General features: G+C 41.5%; 2 long non-coding RNA genes across 6 annotated transcripts; one reads left to right on the top strand and one right to left on the bottom strand.

Moving 5' to 3' along the window:
- The first annotated feature begins 4,382 nt into the window (after nucleotides 1-4,382).
- On the top strand, nucleotides 4,383-18,666 carry LOC139084882 (uncharacterized). Of its 5 annotated transcripts, none has more exons than XR_011542819.1 (4): nucleotides 4,383-6,065; nucleotides 11,163-11,229; nucleotides 12,279-12,486; nucleotides 15,776-18,666. It is a non-coding gene; the product is annotated as an uncharacterized lncRNA (long non-coding RNA). The 5 variants fall into 5 exon arrangements; XR_011542821.1 differs by having other exon boundaries at nucleotides 15,158-18,666; XR_011542822.1 differs by lacking the exon at nucleotides 11,163-11,229.
- On the bottom strand, nucleotides 5,859-21,641 carry LOC139084886 (uncharacterized). The gene is made up of 2 exons (XR_011542826.1): nucleotides 17,959-21,641; nucleotides 5,859-16,853 (listed from the first exon to the last, which is right to left on the bottom strand). It is a non-coding gene; the product is annotated as an uncharacterized lncRNA (long non-coding RNA).
- Nucleotides 21,642-22,825: the final 1,184 nt, after the last annotated feature.

Here is a 22,825-nt window from a genome sequence, read left to right as displayed (position 1 = left end):
CTGCCCACCTGTCTGGTCTTCCTTCACTCCAGCTTGCCCCGGGATTGATCAGGACCGATGTGCTCCACATTCTTTCTGACTAGAAGACTCCACTTCCAGGTCGTCCTTCCTCGGAGAGCTCACCGTCACTGCCCAGCCTAGAAGAGTGCCATCCTGCCCTCTCGATGCTCTCTCATGTCCCCCAGCCTTCCCTTTCGATGCTCTCTCATGTCCCCCAGCCTTCCCTTTTGATGCTCTCTCATGTCCCCCAGCCTGCCCTCTCGATGCTCTCTCATGTCCCCCCAGCCTGCCCTCTCGATGCTCTCTCATGTCCCCCAGCCTGCCCTCTCGATGCTCTCTCGTGTCCCCCAGCCTGCCCTCTCGATGCTCTCTCATGTCCCCCAGCCTGCCCTCTCGATGCTCTCTCATATCCCATTTCTATATCTTTGCATTTACCACTTTCTGAAATTGTCCCATTGATTTAGCATTTGTTGCCCCTGTCCTCTCACTCTGACTACAGTGTAAGCTCCTTGAGGGGTGGATCTTTGTTGCCTTGTCCACTGGCAAGTCCCTGGAGCCTAAACAGCACTCGTCAGCCACTGGGAACACAATAAGTGTCTGTGGCACAACTTAGCCCATAAGCCGCCTCCTTTCTGTGAGGAGTGGATAGGTCTTTCAAGTACTGGCCTGCCGAAAAGCATGAACTTGGTTGGCCCTTTAAAACTCACCTTTTCGTGATCAATGGAAATATGTACCTTCAAACAACAAAAAAGAGCGAAACATTCTCAATAAAGTTAAATTAGGAGAGATTTTGCAATTTCTAATATTTATTGTAAGATTTTATTGAAGATTTTTCTATTTTTGTCTGGATCAACGTCAAAAACTTGACCAGGAGTATTAACCCAGCACAGACAAATGGAAAAGTTAGCAGTTTCTGAGTAACTAAATGGTTTTGACTTTTGCTTTGGCTCTTAATTTGCTATTTTGGAAGCAAAGTAAAACATTTTTTTTTTGGAATCCTTTCAAGATTGTCTCATTGTATGAGCAGTGGCAATATAGATGGCATCAACTCACATCATGTTCACTTCAATATTGACTTTTGTCCTTCCGCTGTAAATAGAACTTAGGAAATAAGTGATAAATTTGGTAGAAATGTTGTGAGCCGAAAGTACCGGACTAGGAGTGGCCTTTAGCAGTATTACACCTCTTTCCAACATTAGCTAATTTTGTGAGTTTGATAAATTACCAAACTGTTCTATGTCAACTTAGTTATCTACAAATTGGAAGAGCATACAAATAAATATTCTTATACTAGTGAGAGCAGTAGTACAATGATGGTATGAACCAGTACTGGTGACATATGCATTTTAATACTATCGTCATCTTCGTTAAATGCTATGTCATGACAGTGACTATTGCTGAATTAGTCATATATCATTATTTTTATATTATTGAAAGATCCTGTGTTATAAAAGCATATAGATTAAAAGATTTCTAATTTCTTCCCCTTTGGAATCTGCCCATTGGCTAAGAAGACAAGCAATTTTTAAGGTAGACATTATTATTTTTATCACTGTAGTTAACTATACAAAACACGAAATTTACCGTTGTACAGTTTAGTGGCATTAAGTAAAGTCACATTGTTGTGCAACCATCACCACCATCCATCTCCAGATCTTTTTCATCTTCTCAAATTGAAACTCTGTCCCCATTAAACACTAAGCGCCTGGCACCCACCCTTGTACTTGCTGTCTCTATGAATCTGACTACTCTGGGAGCCCCACGTAAGTGGAATCATTCAGCATTTGTCCTTTTGTGTCTGGCTTATCTCACTTAACATAGTGTCCTCAAGTTTCATCCATGCTGTGAAGAGCATTTTTTTTTTTTAAATGAGAAGAATAAGTGAAAGGAGAAAAAGAAAAATCAAGAGTCTCGGAGAATTTAAGTCTTCTTCTATAAACATTTACATCTAAGTAACTCATCCAAACCCAATCTCAGCCCGTGGGAACTCTGAGGCCGGAATGCCAGTTATCTAAAACTTCCGGTGTCAGCCCCCTCTTCAATGAGACAGCATAGCAGTACTTCCCTAATTGACTTTTTTCCCTCTAACTTCTTAAGTGAATTCCTGGTGGCAGGAAAGTGGCTTCACACAGCCCTTCAGCTCATGGTATTTCAAATGTTGCCTTTTATACACCAAGTGTCTTACTTGAATTTCTAATATACATATATTTTTACTCTGCTTTTACAACAGGCATTTGGACCTGGGTATAGAAAGGATAAATCAAAATGCCCAGGAAAATCATTGGTTTGCAGACTTATTTCTCAGGATCTGTTTAGTCTTTGCCCCAGTCACATTGTGCATCTTAAAACTTGGCAGATCGGAAGGAAACTGTATATTACAGGCAAAATGGAAAGGATCAAAATCGGAAAGCACCTGTTTCAATCACATTAGCTGTTTGTCTTACTCTTGATGGTCCCCCGTTGAGCTTTCTGCTCATGATATTCTTGCTAACCCTCTGAATTAAGCCTGACGCAAGTCCTGCTCCGTCAACTGTGCCCATACAAATTCTTCTAAATGGAAACATTCCTTTACAGTGTTCCTCTGGAGATTAAAATATGTGCTATGTGTCTTCCACCACCCTATAAATAATGAATTTAATTCCTTTTCAGAGCCTCTAGTACAGCTTTTCTTCCATTCTACCTCAATTCCCCCTCCTTTCCAAAAATTGGAGAGCCACCGACAGCGAATACATCCTTCTTGCTGTCCGTAACGTCACGGAGAGACCTGCAGCGGCCATGTCTGGGACTGGCTTCCTCCTCTGGTCACAAGAAAAGGTGGATTCAGCTGGAGTTAGTAGACGTGGTGACGATGTTTGTATGTTTGTGGCTTGATGTGGGTGAGGTGAGGGTTCTAGAGAAGGGGGAACAAGACCCTCCTGCGATTTACAATTGATGCTGACTATGACAAGTCAACCCGGGTTTGGGTCCAGTGCATTCTCATGCTCACACTCATCTTTTGGAACTCGGGCCATGCCTAATATGTAGGGGACCTCCCCAGAAACGGATAGAGGCATTGCAGACGGGGGAAGAAAAGAAAATACAGGCTTGTTGACTGGCACCCGGAAACTTTGCTGTCTACCTAGAAACATGATAATTGACATGCTGGCGACAGGAGTGCAGGACCACATGGATTCCAAACAATTACTTTCCTCAGCTGTTAGATTTTCAAACGTGATCTATAGAGTGATGCTGACAGTAGATTTTCTGCCAGCAATAAAGGTGGCCTGATTCACAGAATAATTACTGTATGCAAATGAATGTGATTTTCCTCTGCCCTTTTATGGATGACTCTGCTCTGCCATTCATCAGGGCCACAAATTTCACCTGGGAGGAGACGGATTTAAAGAGACAGGCGCCCCTGGAGCTTTGCGGTGAACTTATTAAATCCACGCTAAGTGTCTTCATAAACAGGCGTTCGTATGCTAGAGGGGCCACCAGACCTGACCTCTTTGTCTGTGTATTGCTGCTTGGGAAACTGTTGGGAAAATGGCTTACTTTGTGCCCTTCCAGGTCATGAATGCTTTTGCTGCCTGGAAGAGCAGGGTCATCCACAGGCAGTGTTATTATATATGTGGTTCAAGAGATCCTGGTAGGCTTCTTCTTCACCTTCCACTGTATCCACTCCGACGATCACACATGCGTACAAGGGGGAAGGAAGGAAGAGAAAGCACGTCCTTATATCTGGTGCTGGTTCTGATGAAATTATAGCAGATGTGATTTGAAACAAAAAATGTGTTTGAGCTTGACACTGAAATGGAAGGAATACATACAGTAAAACCTGGAAGTAAAAATAAGCTGTTAAAAACAGTTTCACATCTTTGGGTTTGGATTCTCCGGGACCTAATAGTACCCTACTGAGTTAGTGGCATTTCCTCGTGAGCATCTGGGTGTGTGCAAACACAATGGGTGGGTCTGTTCTCCAAGACTCCAGTGGGAGGTAAGGTTGGACAATGCTGCCGAATGGAGTGTGTTGCCGGTCCCTGATGCTGGGACGGGAACATGAGGGCACACGCACAGGGAAAACCTGTAGTACATAATGTGTCATTACTAAGTATCAGTTCCCACCATGTTTGTCCCCAGCACGCAGCGTGCAAACCCGCCCTCGAGTGTAGAAGAAAGGAGGCTGCGAGCATTATAACTGGAGCAGCCCCATCTGTCAGCGGGCTGTCTTGTTACTCATGTTGTAACAATATATTGATGTCAGTACATCCAGAACACACTTTTTTCCACTGTCACTCACAGAATAAAGGAAAGACACAGCCGTGTTTACACGTACACAAGCAGCATACACCAGTAGAAGCCATCACTGCCTTCCCCAAATAAATGCCAACTAATACAACATTTTATGAGAGTCCAGAATGGGTCAGCTGGGTGTCCAGGAATTCCTCCGCTCAGAGACTCCAGCAAGTCTTCCCAGTGGCTCATCTGAGGGCACAAATGATTTCACAGACCAGGGCAAAAAATGACACTATTTTAAAACAAAATTTCAGATTAATCCTTGATTGTGATACCTTTTCATTTGAAAACCGAATTTTCTCCCCTTCACAAATTATAACAATGAATAATACCGCTTATTAGTCATTCATTTTTTCCCTTAACCTCTTTCTTTAATACCTATTGTGATGTAACATGCAAGACATAACGTTCAAAAGGGATCCAGTACTTGATTACCGCAATATATGAAACAGTTTTAATATATTATACTGTAGTGATTGCGTTTATTGAGAATTATTTTAGTAACTAGATGGGGAAGTAGCCAATGTTCCTTTTGAGAAATATTCTAAAGAAAAACTAATTTGGTTGAAAAAATTCTAAATAAAGAATTTGTATGTTGATTGTCCATAGGTCTACAATAAAAAATGTGTAATTACTTATTATTTGGCTAACAGTCAAGAAAAGTAAAGTTGTTTACATTTGTATTGCCAGAGTTAAATGCAAATAGACAATTTTAACTTTGGTTAAAAAAAAAAAAACTCCTAAAACACAGATAGCAATGCTAAGAACACAAGAAATTAGCAAGTGAAAGGGATTTAAGAAGAACTGAGTTAGAGACTGAATGATGTTCACTCTCAGGAAGTCCACCCATTTTATTGAGCAAAAATGTCCTCGCCCTCTGTAATGGGTTGAATTGTGTCCCCCCTCCCCCCATAAAGGATATGTTGCCCTTCTAACTCCTAGCTCCTCAGAGTGGGACCTTATTTGGAGACATGGTCTTTGCAGAGGTTCAGTTTAAATGAGGTCACAAGAGTGGGCCCCAATCCAATATGACTGGTGTCCTTATAAGAAGGGGAAATTTGGATGTGTATGCACATAAGGAGAGTGCCAGGTGAAGATGTAGGCAAAGATCAAGGGGGTGTATCTACAAGCCCAGGAACACCAAAGATTGCCAGCAAACCACCAGAAACTAGGAGAAAGACCTGGAACAGGTTCTCACTCACAGCGTCAGAAGGAACCAAATCTGCTTAAACCATGATCTTGGACTTCCAGCCTCTAGTGCTGTAAGAGAATAAATCTGTGTTGTTGAAGCCACCCAGTTTGCGGTGCTTTGTTATGGCAGCCTGAACAAGCGAATACACGCTCATTCTCTCACTCATACAGTGGGGGTTAAAAATAAAAAACAACCCCAGCAGAGTAAACAGCAGCAGCAGCAGCCTCCTGAAGGTTTACAGCATAGAGAGACGGTGGAAGAATGAGTGCCTAGGCTCTCTTCAGCTGGAAACAACCCCATTCTTCTTCAGAGAGCTGCTCCTACCACTGATCAAGAGCCACAGCCCTGTGGTTTCAGTAAAAGCTGCCAATCACTTTCCCTCTCATCTCCAGGTGACAGATGATCTGCATCTTGCTTTGCCATCCAATTAGAGCTTGGAAAAGGGATTGAGTTCCTCCCTAGAGGAGACATCAGAGTCTAGAGCTGTTGGCTGCCGTGTCTTCCTTACTGTGAAGGAAGCTGATCTGTCGTGTGAAGGAACAGAGTCAACATACAGAAGGAAGTGGACTTGAGTGGGAGACAAGGAGAGAAGCTGATGGTGTGTGAGAACCTGGTCTCAGCCATCCTCAAAGCTCAGCTGCACACAACCTTTCCAGCTGTGTCCTGTCCTGCTTGTGGTTTGTTCATATGAGCACTTGCATTCCTCTAAGCTAGTTTAGTTGTGTTTCTGTTCTTGCAAGTAAACAACTCCACGTTAATATACCACTGGAAAATTAAGTGGATTTTAGTATTCCTATATGCCAAAAGTGTGGTTTGGGTGTCTTGAGCAGGTGCCTAAATTGATATCACAGATTTAAAAAGGGTTTGAAAACCATAAGCGTTATCATCTTAAAGTTGTACTCAATGCATGTTTTCATTAGATCAAATTATATAGTGTTGGAATTCAGAGTTACTGTTGCATGGGGAGTCAGGTATTAGTAATTCTGATGACATAACTTTATCTCTCTATATAAATTTTTTACAAGTTATTTCTTTAAATCTTGCCCTGTGTCTTTCTAACAAGTCGCACTGACATTGAATCAGAAGGAATATTGAGTTGCAATTTTAAATATCACTCATCTTCAGCCAGGGACTCACTGAACTGAGACAGACGGTATCTGGGTATTATAAATTCACCTCTAGACTCTTCCAACAGGGCTTGTTTTTCTGCCACAAGCTTGTACCTCCTCCAATTAAACCTGCTACTGCCACAACATTAATCTTTTTAAACCTCATTCAATCATCTATGTGTTCATTCATTTGCTCAGTAATTCACATGTCAAGTTTTTATTGTGTGCCTATGTGTGACCATTACTCTGATTGGTGTTGGGAATGTTTAGATTCAAGGAATATAGCACCAGCCCTCAGGAGTTTCCAGTCAGCACACAGTTCATGCCAATTCTTGACTTGAAAATGGTCCATACCTCCAATGGCTCATAGGATAGTGTCAGAATGCCTTGGCTGACCAAAGTGTCCCTTAGCTGGAGTTGAAAGTGCAGCTAACTCAAAAACTGAGAAGTCAGCTGGTGACCAGGAAGGTAATCTGAAGCATTCAGATAAGTTGCCAAAACTCATGGAGGTATCAGGAACTAGAGCACGAAACTTCATCACAGCCAAATGTCGGCCAGGGAAAGTATGTAGCTGTTAACCCCTCCTGTGTGAATCAGCCCATGCAGCTGAGCCCTGGCTTATAATACAGGCTTAAATGTGGACTTCTGGGTTGACTTCAGACAGGAAGGTTGAAAATACAATCGTTTGCCACCCTTGGAAAGTGAAAAAAAAAAAAAGGCTTAATGACTTATTCTTTGCTTCATTAATTCATTCATAAAATCACCAAATATTATACTCCAGTCATGGTGCTGGGTTCATAGAGTCTAGGACAGTAGTGACCTGGGGAGTATGGAGCTTGCACCGTCTCTGGCAAGATGAGTGTTGAACCAACAGCTATAATCATGGTGAAGGATTACAAGAGCTCCTCCCCTCATCTCCCAGTCAAGAAATGGCGGCCCCATCTATGCCATTACTCAAATCAAAAATGGAGGCATTGCCCTTGACACCTCCTGTGATCAATATTAGCTATGTGCCCCAATACCCGGTTTCCCTCCACTGTTTTCCACAGAGAATAACTCTACTTTTCCCTCCCCTTGACCAAATGATCCTTGCCAATGAGCTGTGAGTAGAGGTGACAGGTGTCACCATTGTGTGGAAGCATTTACAAGTCAGTGCATGATTGTCTGTATTCTTTTAATCCTAATTCAGCAAGCAGCCACATTCCAAGTGCAGCGTCTCCATCAACCTGGGTCTTTGAGTGGGGACAATGTGGAACAAAGTCCCTGCTGAATTTCCATGGACATGGAGCATGGAGGGGGAGTTAATCTAAGTTGTTCTAAGCCATTAAGATTTTGGTGCTGTGTGTCACACAGTATAGCCCGCTCATACTGAAGGATATACTTCACTATCTCTCAGCATCATGCAATACATCAGCAGTTCCTGTTGACTAATTCAAGATAAGTCCTGGATCTATCCACTTCTCATCATCTCTTTACAGTCATCCCAGCCCAAGCCACAAGCCATCTTTTGCCTGGACCATTGCAATATCCCCTCTTTGGTCTCCTTGTTTCTACTTTTGGCCACTTAAATAGACATTAGAGTGATGCTTTTAAAACTCAACTCAAATCAAATCATGTCAGTCTTCATTCTGAAACCCTACAATAGCTTGCTGTTAAACCTAGCAGAAAATGTAAACTGCTGCCATGGGTACAAGACCCTACATGGTCTTCCTCCCGCCTGCCTGTCCTAACTCGTCTCCGGTCACATTGCCTTTGTTCATTACACTTCAAAAACGCCAGCCTTCATTTCCTTTCCCAAGGTTCCAAGATGTCCCCTCTGCCCGGAATGTTCTTGCTTTGACCTTCACTCACCTGGCTCCTTTGCTTCAATGTCACCTCTTCAGAGAGATCTTTCCTGACCAGAAAACCAAAGGAGCTTTCTAGTGCGTGTTATTTTCATTTTCCACATAACACTCATCACCATCTGATGCTTCTCTTGCTTACATGTTTGGTTGTTTTCAGTCTATCCCCATGAGAAGGCCAGCTCTTTTAAAGCAGGGGCCTTGCCTTCCTTTTTTTGAATATCTCCCTAGAGCTTAAGGAGGTCTTTAGTCAAAATGCGTGGCCTGCCCCAATGAACGAGGGATCCGTGTGTGAGTGAATGAAGGAGCGTGTGCTAACAACTACAACAGGAGTGCTGGGCACAAAGGAGCTTGCTGCCGGGGAACAATCCGCCAGCAGGGACTTGTTGCCAACAGTGACTTCCACACCCATTTTTGTGCAAATCTTTCATCCTGTGCTAGTGAGCTGGTCTATAAAAATTAAAAAAACAGCACATAAGTGAAATCTCTCCTCTCTCTCTTAAGAGAACAAGAGGAAACAAGCTCCTAGTGCAGCACTTCGAATATAAAGTGGTGAAGGGTTTTAGGGCACCATAATAGAGTGTTATTCCTTTTGTGAAAATCCCATTCCTGGAGATCTTTAAAAATAGGATAATATAAAGATGTAGTTTAATTTTTACTCATTTCTGAAACCCCATGGTTATTTCAACAACAACAGCAATGAGGGATGTTGCACAGAGAGTTGCCGTAGACATCTCTCCATGATAGTGATCGCTTGGAAGCAGTGGAAAGCTCCACACTTAATAACTGTTTCAGTGTTTGCTTTTCTCTTTTATTTGAAGATGTACATAAATGATACTCAACAGAAATAGTGGGCTTAAAAGAGGGACCCGCCTGTCTTTTTGTTGTTGAGGCGTGTTTAGGTTTGTCTTACCTTCTTGGTAAGCATTGGATTATAATCCAGTTGTGGCTGGATGATTGTCTGTGCCTTTCCTTTGATCGCAGTTTTGCGGCAGGTAAGAATCCTGATGGGTTGAAAACGCAGGCAGTTTTTTGACACTGCAAAATGTCAAACCATAGAGAATGAAGCTCCTTTTGGCTAATTTAAAATAGTATTTCGCTTATTTTTTCCACTTCATGATCTTCCTTTTTTCTCTGAGACAATACCACTATTATTTCTTCTAATTCTAGTTCTTCTGGTTACAATGTCCCATTAGGTTTGGACTTAAAGGTTGTTCATATGGGGTGAGACATTCAAAACAGAAATGCTCCAGGAAAGATTCTGGTTCTCTTAACCTGACATATTCGGGAAGCCTGGTGACGTGTTTTATGGGGTATGTGGACATGGTGGGCTATCTGATACAGCACTGAAGCAGTCATAAAGTTTGTTTTAACAGACATTTAAACAAAGCCTGCTCATTCTTAAGTTTATTGAAATTGATCACTTGCTACCTGGACTGAAACCATAGAGGAATTTATTGGTCCCCAAGAGCATTGGCATTTGAGCGGCAAGCTGGGTAAACTGAGGCCTAGAAAGGATTCAACCCAGGGCAAATGGAAGTGGGGGAATTGGCTCTAGTTTATAGGTTTCCAGGACTCAGGTCACAGGCAATTTTCTGGCCCAGGGGTGCAGGGTTTTGTTTTGTCTTGTTTTCCTTTTTGGTTTTGTTTTTCAATATCAATTTAAGCTTGAATGGCTGATGTTTGCTGCTAAGATTTTAGGCAAAATGCCAAATATTTTCTTCACAAAGAATTGGCAAAAGCCAAAAGCCTGCTGATTTTGCTTTGGTGCTGTGTATAATTTTTTTTCATATATCTTCACAGCTCATCCTGCCTGATCTTTTTTGTCTTAAACCTTTATGATATATTTATAAAAATCTCATGCTTTTGTATAATTCTAAAAGAATTCCAGAAAGGAGGAAAAGATCCAGGATACTCTGGTAAAATTCAATGGAATTTAAATTCTAGGAAAGGATCTATACTCTGGGCCTCCTCCACCATCCCAGATTCTCAGCACAGCCCGATGCCTCCCTTCCTCTCCTACTCCAGCCGAGAGGGGTTCTCTGAGTAGTGGATATACTACCTTGAGTCAAAGATCCCCACAATTCCTTAAAATGATCTAAGAATTTCAAATAAACAAACTGAGACATACCACTGGAGAACAGTGAAAAGAAAATAGAACATCCCTTCAGTCAAAATACCCTGCATCTTCACATACAGCTTCATGACACATGACAGGTAGAAGATGACATTTCCTATAACTAGTCAAAAATAAAATCTATGTTGAGTGTGAATTGCCTTTAGAAAAAAAGACAAGAATATTCCCCCCGCCCTCCCCTCCCCGCCCCAATAATCCTGAATCTGTAGTAGGGTCTCTCAACCTGGAATCTTGCTCCAAAGTGGTGTTTGGGCGCTGGGAGGGGTGGGAAAGAAATGGTTCATTGTTTGTGGGAAGTTAATAAGGGAGAAAACACACTTGATTCCTACTGTGTGAAACAGCATTTAACACATTATGTCATTTTTTATACAGTAATTCTTTCCGATAGTTTTGGTAGGAAGTGAGATTTCCAGTTTCGATAGGGTTGACGGCAGCAGTGGAGTTCCTTAACTTTTCATTTCTCTTTGGCTTTTGCACTCAACTTTTTGCTTTTCGATTTTGTCTCTTAGCTTCTCCTTGTGTCTGTCTGTCTGTCTCTCTCTCTCTCTCCACACACACACACATGCAAAGTAACCTCATTTTTAGTTTTTTTTTTTTTTTTTCTGTAGTGGTTGCCCCAAAAGAAATCCTCTCCACCGGAGCTGGTGCCTGTCACCACAGCCCATCACTTGCCTGGTAATTAAACTCTGACTGATTTATTGACTGACAGCCAACAAATCCCAATCGAGTTTTTATTATATACATACTTCCTTGGGCTAAATTCACTGAAACAACCCAGTCAGAGGCGGAGGCGAGGGGGAGAGGGAGGTCAGGGATGGTGGGGAGAAGGGTGAGCCGAACCGTATGAAAGTCTATGCCGAAACCAGCATTCATTGGCAAAAGGAGACATTTTGCAAAAGAAAGAAAGAAAAAAAAAGAAAACTCAGTGCAACATCTTTTTCAAATCCAGAGTTCTGGGGAGAACAGGGGAAAAGCTGGTAAACATCATTACTTTGGCTTTAAGACTCATTTGAACCGCCTCACGTACAAAAGCGCTCTGAAGGGGAAAACAAGACGTGCTCGCAGCTAACATTACAGTCAAGTTCCAATTTTACCTAAGGGAAAGCAGCTTTATTAAAAGTCATGACTGAAATTGCATGACAGGTGCCAATATTCTCCACCCTGACAGATGGGTCAGTTTGCAAATGCCATTTTCTTGTCAGCAGTCCCTCGATGGAGTTCCTCGCATCACCATTTGTCTCTCTTCCAGCGAGATCACACATGCCCGATGTTTGCCTCCAAGCTGCGCTGCGTGGTTTGCTATGTGGAATCCTCACAATGAGACTTATTAAAAGACAGTCCATTATTTTTATTTAGAGCATTTCCAAAACAAGCGGAGCGCGCTCAGAGATAATTTAAAAATCGTGTGGCAGGTCATCTCCAGGCCAGCGTGGCTCCATTTGAAATGCATAAGAAAGTAGCGTCACATCTCGATCCTTCCAGACACACACACACACGCATACACACGTACACACTTTCCAGTTCATAACGGGCGTGATTTGAGTGACATTTAACCCTTGACAAATAACCCCCGCTGTGCAAAGCACTATTTTGCTATAAACCACAGAGCATTTCGACAGGAAGGATTGACTATTCCTGCTCCCTTTTTTCTCTAAATCTTTCTTCCTTCTCTTCTTTATTTTTTGCTTCTTATTTCTTTGCATCCCTCTTCTATTTTGTTACAGGTGGGCTTTCTCACTGCAGCAATAGATATAAAATACTCCTGATTGGCTGTATTGATGGGGCATTTTCATCCTCCTGGTGGTTTCAAATACAAAGAAAAATGGTCTCTCTCCACCGTGCCTGGTTTGAACAGCAGGTAAACTCCAGCAGCCTCCTCTCCAGCCTCTGATGGAAAATTATTACAGATGAAATGATTCCGTCATGGAAATGGTAAGAGGAAAGTTTTGGCTTAAAGGATATTTGTGCTGACATGGAGGGGAGGCCGTGACACACAATGGATTCTGCCACCAGGACAGGTGTGACCCAAGCTGGCTTTGCTTTCCAGGCTGGGAAAGGGCAGAAGGCGGGGCAGCCTTTGCAGAGCTGAACAACACTGCCAATAGCAAAGATTAGAATTTACCGGCATGAAATTTGTTCTCAGGTGAACTGCTGGATTTCACGCCTCTTACTGCTTTATCTGGCAGAGTTAGATCCAAGTGAAATCTCAGTGTCGATAGGCATTGATTCTGCAGGCTCATTCCCATGCAGCATGGACACTGGTTAACCTTCTCAGACCAGGAGCAGCATTTGGCAAGTTGCCCCAGCAGCAGTCTACAGTCTGGAAAGGCAGCCATCCTGGAACAGTGGGATGCGTTTAAGTCAGCTTTGAGGTGTTGCGCACACAAGGCAGGGGCCTGGCAGAGCATTTGTGGAAGGGCTTGTACAACCTGCCCTGCCCTCATCCTGGCTCTCTCCAGAGCTATCAGGCTCTTGTTTTTATGGCCACCCTAGCGATCCTCGAAACAGTAAAAGGAAAGAAGGAGAAAATCTCGTAAAAAATTGCCACCTTACTGTCATAACCTTGAAATGACAGGTGGGCTCCAGAGGAAGGATGGTCTCCTGAGGTCCCCCTGGGTGATGGCAGGTGATGGTGGGTAGACCACACCACCTTCACACCCTGGAGGAAGGTGATGGATGCAGACACTTGAAGGGGCATCTGAGTATATTCATTTGCATTTAGTATTTATTTTTTGAGAGCCTGCTAGCCTACTAAGGCAGTGTGCTCAGTGCTAGGAACCAAAGACATCAAATATGTGGTTTCTAGCTTTAAAGAGGTCACAGATATTAAACAGATAATAGGATTTCCTACATTGTTTTCCTTAGTAAGTATGTGTATTTACATATCACTTCTGCTGAAACTGTTAATTAACTACTCGATATTTATTCTGCTATGGAGTGTTAGTTTTCATCCCTCCTATAGTCATTTTTATCATGTAACCAAGATGAGTACGTTTGTTGCTCTCAGTTTCACCAATTACAGCATCCTGTCATCTCTTCATTCCTACCTATGTGTTGTGCACATGTGTTGAAAGTCCACAGGAAGTGTGCTCACTAGGAATGGTACCTCTTGTTTTCCCCTGACTTTGGGACATATTCTTTTTACTACCATTTAGTTATTGACTCATCCAAGGAGAACACAAGATGTAGGATTGATTCCCTCCTTCTCATGTAGAAGCTGTCTACGCAAAGCTGGAGGGCACTGGTCTTCCTTGTTCTTCCTCCTTTCATAAAGATTGAAATTATTTGGGGGTCATTTTCATTGTTTCACTCACTTATCCGATATTTCCTTCACTTTTTCAACAAATTTTAATTGAACACTTGGGGCTTGGTGATGAACACAGACATTGGCGCTCTCATGTATCTTAAAATCCTAGGAGCTCAGGGCTGTCCTTGCCCTTGACCATTATGAAAAATTTTTAACTGCCCTATTCACCAGATTATTTGGATTTGTATGTCTGTCTATTCTTTGGTATTCCATAGTCTTTAGGAGAGGAGGTTCTGTGTTTTATTTTGGTTAAAGAAAAAAGTATTTACTTATATAATTTTGTATGATTATTTTATTTCCTCACTCAGAAGCCTTTGTTGCCTGGCAAATAAATCCAAATTCTTTTCCTTGGCCTTCAAGGTCCTTCCCTAACCTAATTATCTGGACTTTCATTTCTTGCCCCTCCTGGCTCGTCCTGTCCCACACGCTCTAGCCACTGAATCTTACAATTTGCTCAACAGGATGTGCATTTCACATCTCTGTATCTCTGTATAAACTCTAGTTTCCCCTGTAATTCATGCAGGTTAATAAAATTGTCTGTCTCTTTCAGGACCAGTCTTTACTGCCTTCTCTGACTCCTCCTCCTCCTCCCTTGTATGTGCCTCTAATACAGCACTTCTAACACTGTAGCAAACATTGTTTTTTATTCATCATGTCCCACACCAGACTGGACGCTCTCCACGGACAGGATCTGTGTCTTCTTCATTGTCTTTTATCCATAAATGTCTCCTGGAACATCTCAGTGAGCCTACATGAACATTTCCCAAATACACCTAAACCGTACCACATTATTGGCTTTCCAGGCACAATTCCCATAGCTTTGGAATGACCTCTTACGAATCTCTAGCTGCTGGAGGCTTAGTAGTTCTTGAGAAATCATTTGGAGTGGAAAATCCATTCCTGCATGAATTCCTCACATTCCTCTAGTTAGATCTGATCTTTTTCTCCTAAGAACACTCAAGAGCTTTATTTATATCTTTACAGGGACATTACCTTCCACTTAGTAATAAAGTTATTTGTGTACATACTTGTTCCCACTGGTAGATTTTAAATATCTGAAAAGGAGGTGGTTATATGCAGCTGATAGCTCTCATGGAGCATAGCACAAAAACACAATGACCATCACATGGTGAGGGCACAGTGAGCCCTAATAGAAGGGTTAGGGAAGGAATTGGTGTACTATGTGTTCACATACGACTTCAACTTTATCTGTCTAAAGTCAACTTCTAAGATGACACATTATAGCAAGTTGGTCTATGTACTTTTCATTCAAGCTATTCCCCTCCTTCTCTCAAGGAAGAAGAAACCAACTGATAAGATAAAAGTGTGCTGGACTCAACACATCCGTTGAAGAACCTTTCTTGCACTCCCACTTACACTATTTCTTGAACTACTCTCAGGATCCTGATTTCAGTAACATTTGACCACCAAGAACATTAGAGTTATGAAGGTGGTAACATATAAAATACACAATTAAAAAGAGAGAGGAAAAGAAAGGGAATGAAAAAGGAAAGAATGGAGTAGCTGGAACAGGTCCACCTAACGTGTCGGGTCCCCGCATGGTCCCAGGGCCTACTGACGGGAGCTGTCAAGCGAGGACGTTTCTTTAAAATCTTGCAGGCTGTTTTGACACGTAGGAAGTGTGTAAAGATTTGTGCCTCATTTGGATCACTCACGCCCATGGAGCTATTTGTCAGACAGGCACCTGAGACCCTGCTGAACATGGTGACTGAGAAGAGAATGATTAACAACCTTTTTGAGCTTTTTCAGGAAGTAATTTTATTCACATTTCAAGAACCACAGGGTATCCCAGAATCCAAGTTCTCCTTTTCTTGTTTCTGTTAGATTTATTCTTTGGCTCTATTTTAAGGTCTCCTAAAAATACTTTTAACTGCTAAATATGTCTCCTCTCAGGTCACTTACAGAGCCCCCAGTGAACTGGAACTGCCCAGCGGTGACGAGCTTCAGATCTTACCTGTACTTCCATCTCTGACAGAACTGTTTTTCATTTTCTTTTCATTTTTTTTTAACCAAAGAGTTTACAGGAACAAATCCCCCTTATTGTCTTAAAACTAAGAAGCTCAGTGGACTTGTCACAGAAGGTGAGGAGCAAAAAGAGGTAATTGGCTAAAATTCTGAAAAGAGGGACAAAAGGAGAATAAAAGAAAACAGGAGAAGTTCCCCTCTGACCAGGAGAGACCTGTGTTCACGAACTGGGCTCCATTATGCACAGCATCTTCTGTCTGCCATATGAATGGAGAATAGAAAGTGTTGGGAGAGAGAGAGAGGTGGGGCAGGCCATTAGTGGAGAAAACAGACTAGTGGAAGAGTGAGCAGAGCAGAAACTAGATGAATGAACACGTGGTTCGAGGGAAGAAGATTCTGTCCAGCTTCCTCAGGGCACGCCACACCCCTCTCCAGGCCAAGCAGTGCCTTTGCGCTGGATTAGGACTGAGAGAGGCTCAATCGAGCAAATGCTGCTCTATCTACACACAGAAATCCCTTCGTGATAAATAATCAACCTCAGTTGTTCTTTTATAATGGGTCATTAGTAACTCTGGCAAAAAAGTGCTAAGACACCAGTTCTTGCTGCTGAGTCAAGAAAAGATCCTCAGGTTTACAGAAGGTTCACTATTTCTCCCATGCTGAATCATCCCACCACTTTAGCATGCTTCTTCTTCTTGTTCCTAGTTACTACCCCACACTCAATGAAAAGAATCTTTATTACCCAAAATCCTTATTCCTAAGTATCTGAACCTGTTTGTAGATAATCTATGACTATTGAGATTGTGGAGTAAACTCAAACAAAAATGTTCCTGTCACTATATTTGCAAACCAAATTGGAAAAAAACCTTATCTAATTCAGTCAGACAATTTACCTTCAAAGCAGACAGTTTAATCCAGTCCCTCTCCCCAAAGGCCACAGTCCCGTGGCTATTATCGCTTGTTCCTGCTTTATTTGGAAGACTAGCTACTCCCTTCACTCATCACCCTCCTCCAGTCCCTAGGGGTTTGCTCTGGGAAACAAGCATTGATGACCCCGTGCTTAAGAATTCCTGTGTCTAAGGGCAAAGGAAACAGGTGGTGTATGTGTGTGCCTGTTTGTGTGTGTGTGTGTGTGTGTGTGTGTGTGTGTGTGTGTTTGAATCAAAGGTTTCCTCCAGAAGACCTGGAAGAGTGATGAGGACCACTCTCACTTCAGACTGCCATAGAGACCTCAAAGATCAGCCTTAAATGGCAAAGCACCAGCTAGATCTCTCAGGGGAAGGAGGCTCCCTCAGCCATCACCCCAGTCCCCAGTCCCAACTAGAAGATAATTGCTTTAGCAAAGGACACGGGTGTTCTTCAAGTTTCTTGGGGAGATGCTTGGGAGGGTTACAAAGATTTGAACTTCTTTGCAAAAAGTTTTCTTTTGCCTTTGGGAAAAGCCAGACTTAGCCTGCCATGTTTTCTCCTACATGAAGTTCCCTTAGTCACCTTGTGAACCTACAGTAGTCTATGTCCCCAAAGGGTGCCTTACACAATCTCCATAATTGTATGTGGAGCCCTTTGGGGGGTTTCAGGAGATGAGCTGCAGCAAAGGCAGTGGTGGCCTTTGACTTAGGGGTTTGGGGAGGAACACGACCAATAAGGAGAAAACTCAGGAGCTGACATGAGACAAACTACTCCTTCCAAGAACCAGATGCTAATTTAGTGGTGATGGGGTGATAAGGTAGAAAATTGGGGTGTAGGGTAACAGCCCTATTTATATACCTGGCTCCTTCCACTGGACTGTCAGCTCCTGAAGAGCCAGTGCTGTGGCTTGTTCATCATAGTAGCTGAGTGTCTGGCCCAGAGGAGGGACTCAGGAAGTCTCTACTGCCTAAACTGTGAATTTTATTGAAATATGATAATTTAAACATATTTCCAAGTAGTTAAATTCTGGAACAGAAGGCACTGCTTTTTCTGGATCAATCCCTATAGATAGTACTGAATAGAATGACTCAAAGGACATCGACAGTGTGTTTTCCATTCTCTTCTCTCCCCTCCCCCAACAGCCCTTAAAAGTGTTCCTGTTCAGTTGTCTAGATCTAGATCTGGATCATCTGCATCCAGACCTGGACAGACACACTCACACTCATTATATGTTAGGGGTCTAATTCAGGCCATCTGCTCTTTCATAAAAAGTGACAGCTTTTAGATTCCTTTAATGTTTCTACTTATAAAAGATCATAGGTCTGTATAATAATTAGTCTTTTCCTACTAATTGGTGACAACTTGAATCCCCTTTTACCTGAGCATCAAAATGTTTTAAATATTAACTGAGCTTCACGACCTCTCAGTGTGCTTTGTGCCGTGTGTCTGTGGTAGAGATGGGTCAACTGGTCCACTGAAGCACCGCCCGCTCCGGGGCTTGTGGGGGATCTCAGGGCCCGTCACCGACAGCATCACACACGGCCACGGGCAGCCCAGACCCAAAGCCATCTGAAAGTGGCCGTCCCTGCACTGTAGAATACTGCTGTACGTAAGACCTGGCTTTTCTCCAAACCCTGTGCCTATCCCATTTGATTTCTAAAAGTCCAGTCAGTCAAACAACTCATTTCACATTTCACTGGTGTGATCAGTCAACAGAAAGAAAGGACTCTAATCATGTATGTGCACAATTACTTCAGCAAAAGCGTGTTTTAAAGGGATTCATACCATGTGCTTGATTTAAATGTTAAATGACCTAAGCATCGTTTGGGGGAAATTTACCAATACTTTAGCTATGTCTGTGCTTATACGAGTTGATATTTTTGTAATAAAGTGCACCCATTTGTTTACTATATAGATTTATAATTAATTATGTAAAAATAATTATGTAATAATTACATACTACATAATATTAATTATATAATAAAATCACATAAACTCAATAATATAATTATTAAAATTATATTTTATAATTTTTATATTTTATTATATAATTATATTATTTTAATTCATTACATGTAATTAATATAACATAATTTATAGATTATATATTAAAATAAAGTCATTGTTTGTAAGAGCAATATTTTTAAAAGTATTAATATTTGTATATTGCTTTCTAGTTTAAAAGCTTGAGTAATACTGATGCAAACCATAGGCCAATTCAGGGAAATCCAGAATGTGGTATGAGCTGGAATCCACAGGACTCCGGAGGGTTATGTGAGGAAAAGTGAGCTTCCTCCGTAATCTCACCCCTTCCAGACAATTTCCTCTCCCCACAGAGCTGAGTGAGCCATAGCTGCCCATGACCAGTCAGAGTCACATCTCCATAAGCAGCAGTGTCAGAAGCTACTGAAAATGGTGCCATGCCAGGACAACATGTCCTCTGCCCATCGACTCTCAACTGGCCATGGAATGACCGTGGAGAGGGTATGACCTCCTTTGAAGGCTGAGGAAATCAGGTCTGTGTGCTGGTCCCTTCCATGTAAATGCTGGCCTTGAGATTGAGTTTTGAATACACATGCTCAAAAGTGAATGTGTGACCTGAGAATACCCCATGGAGTCATTACCTCGCATCAACAGTTCCCAGGAGCTGGTTTGCCAGGTGACTCTCACTGAGCAAGGCCCCAGGGAAACAGGAGGGACAGGGGTGGAGGGGATGATGGATTAGGAAAAACAGAGCTTTGTGGCCCTAGCTGCACAAACGGGGCTGAGGTGGAATATCAGAGTCAGATATGGGAAGCCAAGGGGCAGAAAGAAGGCAGGAACTTCAGGGAAAGGGCAGAATAACACTGCTGGTTTTGATTTTTAAGTGCAGGCTTATTTACTCTCTGAATACAGCTCACCACATAGTTGAAAGAATTACAAAAAAAGTTTCGGCCACATAAAAAATGTTTTAAAGTATGAAAATGTAAAGCTAAATAATTATCTGATAAAAATACTGGCCAACAAGCCAATCATCTTACGATGTGAAAGACCCTTTTTGGTCAATGAGAAGTGCGTGAGACTCCAATAGGCAAAAGAGTGGAACAGAGAGTTCACAGAAAAAGACATTAACTGGTGAATGAGCATATAAAATCGCTCATCTTCACCAGCACCTCAACAATGTGAATTTTTAAAAGTTACTCTCTTTCGTCTGTTAAATGCCAAAACTATGATAATGCTCACAATACCTGTCAAATGTGATGACAGCAATCCATAGGAATGTAAAACGATTCAGAGTCTGGAACTCTTGGTCAAATACGCAACCAGGAATTTACAATGTTCATATGCCTTGAGATTTTCTTTTATTTTTTGGTCTAATGGTGTCTTTTATCTTTGAGTTAACAATTTTTTAAAGTGACATATGATACATGTGAAAGTTGTTAAGAGAGTAGATCCCAAGAGTTCTCATTACAAGGAAAACACGTTTTTTTTTCTTTTTCTTTTCTGTATCTACAAGACATGATAGATGTTAACTAAACTTATTGTGGTAATCTTTTCATAATGTATGTAAGTCAAATCATTGTATTGTGTGCCCTAAACTTATACAGTGCTGCATGTCAATTATATCTCAATAAATCTAAAGAAAAAAAGACAGGGCCGGCCCTGTGGCCGAGTGGTTAAGTTCGCGTGCTCTGCTTCAGCGGCCCAGGGTTTCACTGGTTCGGATCCTGGTTGCCGACATGGCACCGCTCATCAGGCCACTGTGAGGGGGTGTCTCACATGCCACACCTAGAAGGACCTACAACTAAAAATATACAACTATGTACGGGGGGGATTTGGGGGAGGAAAAGCAGAGGAAAAAAAGAAGATTGACAGCAGTTGTTAGCTCAGATGCGAACCTTTAAAAAAAAAGGAAAAGAAAAAAAGACAAATAGGCTTTAAGATTTGCAACACCAACTGTCCCCAGTGGTAGCAGCCATTCTGTCTCTTTCTGCTTTTCAATGGTATCTACTTTCAACTCTTTTAGCTGTTTATTCTGATATTTACCTCCATATTCCTAAGTAATATGATGCACTGTTATTTGGTGCATAAATTTTAAATTTTCTTGGCTTTTTATTATGGTAAATGAAGGTATTAACTTTTTACAACTTTCTCCCCCTCCCTTCATACTTCCAAATATAATTCTATCATAATTTTGGGGTTAAATCCATTGTCTGAACTTTCATTATTATGACTATGAAAATATTGTTTACTACTGAGTCTAGGGGGATACTATATTTGCACTTCCTTTCTTCTACAAGTTTTAGTTTTCCCTGGAGTTAATAAATGCTCCTTTTTCTCACTTGCTTAGTTTTTTCATGAGTATCCGGCTCAATATTATCTATACAATTTTCCCCATCAACTATCAGTATTCTTTTTCCAGAAGACATCCCTGTTGATCTGCCCTTTGACACCCGCTGTGAGCCATCCACCCCCACTCCAGGCTGGACTATTTGTTTTCCAGGCTTGCTTGTGCAGCTGTCATCCTAGGACTTGCTTTGTAGTCATTCTATTAATTCCTTTTTTTTTAAAAGATTTTATTTTTTTCCTTTTTCTTCCCCAAAGTCCCTGGTACATAGTTGTATATTTTAGTTGTGGGTTCTTCTAGTTGTGGCATGTGGGACGCTGCCTCAGCGTGGTTTGATGAGCAGTGCCATGTCTGCACCCAGGATTCGAACCGACGAAACACTGGGCCTCCTGGAGCGGAGTGCGTGAACTTAAGCACTTGGCCATGGGGTCAGCCCCTATTAATTCCTTTTCTGTGTTGATTATCATGCTATTCTCTTTCTTGGTTTATTCCATTGTTTGGGCAGAGCACTTTTTCCATTGCTTCCTGAAAAAGAATACATAGGAAGTAAATTTTATGAGTGTATATGTCTGAAAATGTCATCTTATTCTTTCATTTGATGGTAATTTGACTGGGTATAGAAATCCAAGTTGAGAAGTCTCATGCCATCTTGATTCTTATGAGCCATCATGTTACCAGGCTGGTCTGTCTCTCTCTTTCTCAAAGCATATAGGAATTTCTTTATCCTTGGTGTTGTAGTCTTATTCCAACATTGTTCTTAGTATTCATGGAATGCTTTCTCTGGATTTTCATGTTCTTCAATGCCGGAATTTTTAAAAAAATTCCTGTTTGTTAGAAATTAGTCCTTGTGGATTAATTCTGCTCTATTTTTCTTATTATTACTTATCTCACATTGTCCATACTTGTGTTGACTTCTAGGAAAATATCCTTGATTGATCTCCCAACCTTTCAACTTAATTTTTATTTGGGTTACTACATTTTTTATTCATGAGAGCTCATGTTCACTACTCTAATTTTAGAGCATCTTGTCTATATTTTCATTGATGTGATATCTCTTCTTTTCTCTATGGCCATTCACTAAATTTTCCTTATAATTTTCTTCTCTCACTGACTGTCTCTATTTCCATTTGGTTCCATTTTGCCTTTACTTCTTTTGCTATGTCTTTTGCAGGATAGAGATTTTCAAATGTACAGTTCATTCCTTAACTCAATGAAATATTTTATTAATATTAGTTTAAATAGAACGGAAGTAGAGCAGCACACAGTCCTAGTAGCGTTGTTAACAACATAATTCCTAGAGCGAGTCTGCCTGGTTTCAACTTCCACTTACTAGCCATACAGCCATCAGCAGGTTACTTAACTCTCTGTGCCTCTGCTTCCTGGTCTTGTTGTGGAATTGTTCTGAAATTTAAATCGTGGATCTGTCTAATGCTTAGAACAATTTCTCACACATGGAAAACACTCACTAAATCTAAGCTATTATTATTATCTAATTAGCTCTTATTTTGGTGTCCAGTTCTGATAAGTACACATTAAGTGGGACATCGCCAAGCCAAAGAATTTCAAGAGAATGATGACATAAAATCTAGAAACTGTCATATGAAGAATAGATAACAGAACCATGAATGTTTAGCCTGAATAAGGGAAAATGGATTGATGAGGAAGATGATAGTAGTTTTGTGTGTGTGTGTGTGTGTGAGGAAGATTGGCCCTGAGCTAATATCTGTTGCCAATCTTTCTCT

This window comes from Equus przewalskii, chromosome 7, assembly GCF_037783145.1.
Source record: "Equus przewalskii isolate Varuska chromosome 7, EquPr2, whole genome shotgun sequence".
Lineage (NCBI taxonomy): Eukaryota > Metazoa > Chordata > Mammalia > Perissodactyla > Equidae > Equus > Equus przewalskii.
The sequence above is the reverse complement of the archived record's forward strand: the minus strand, read 5'-3'. Positions and strand labels throughout refer to the sequence as shown.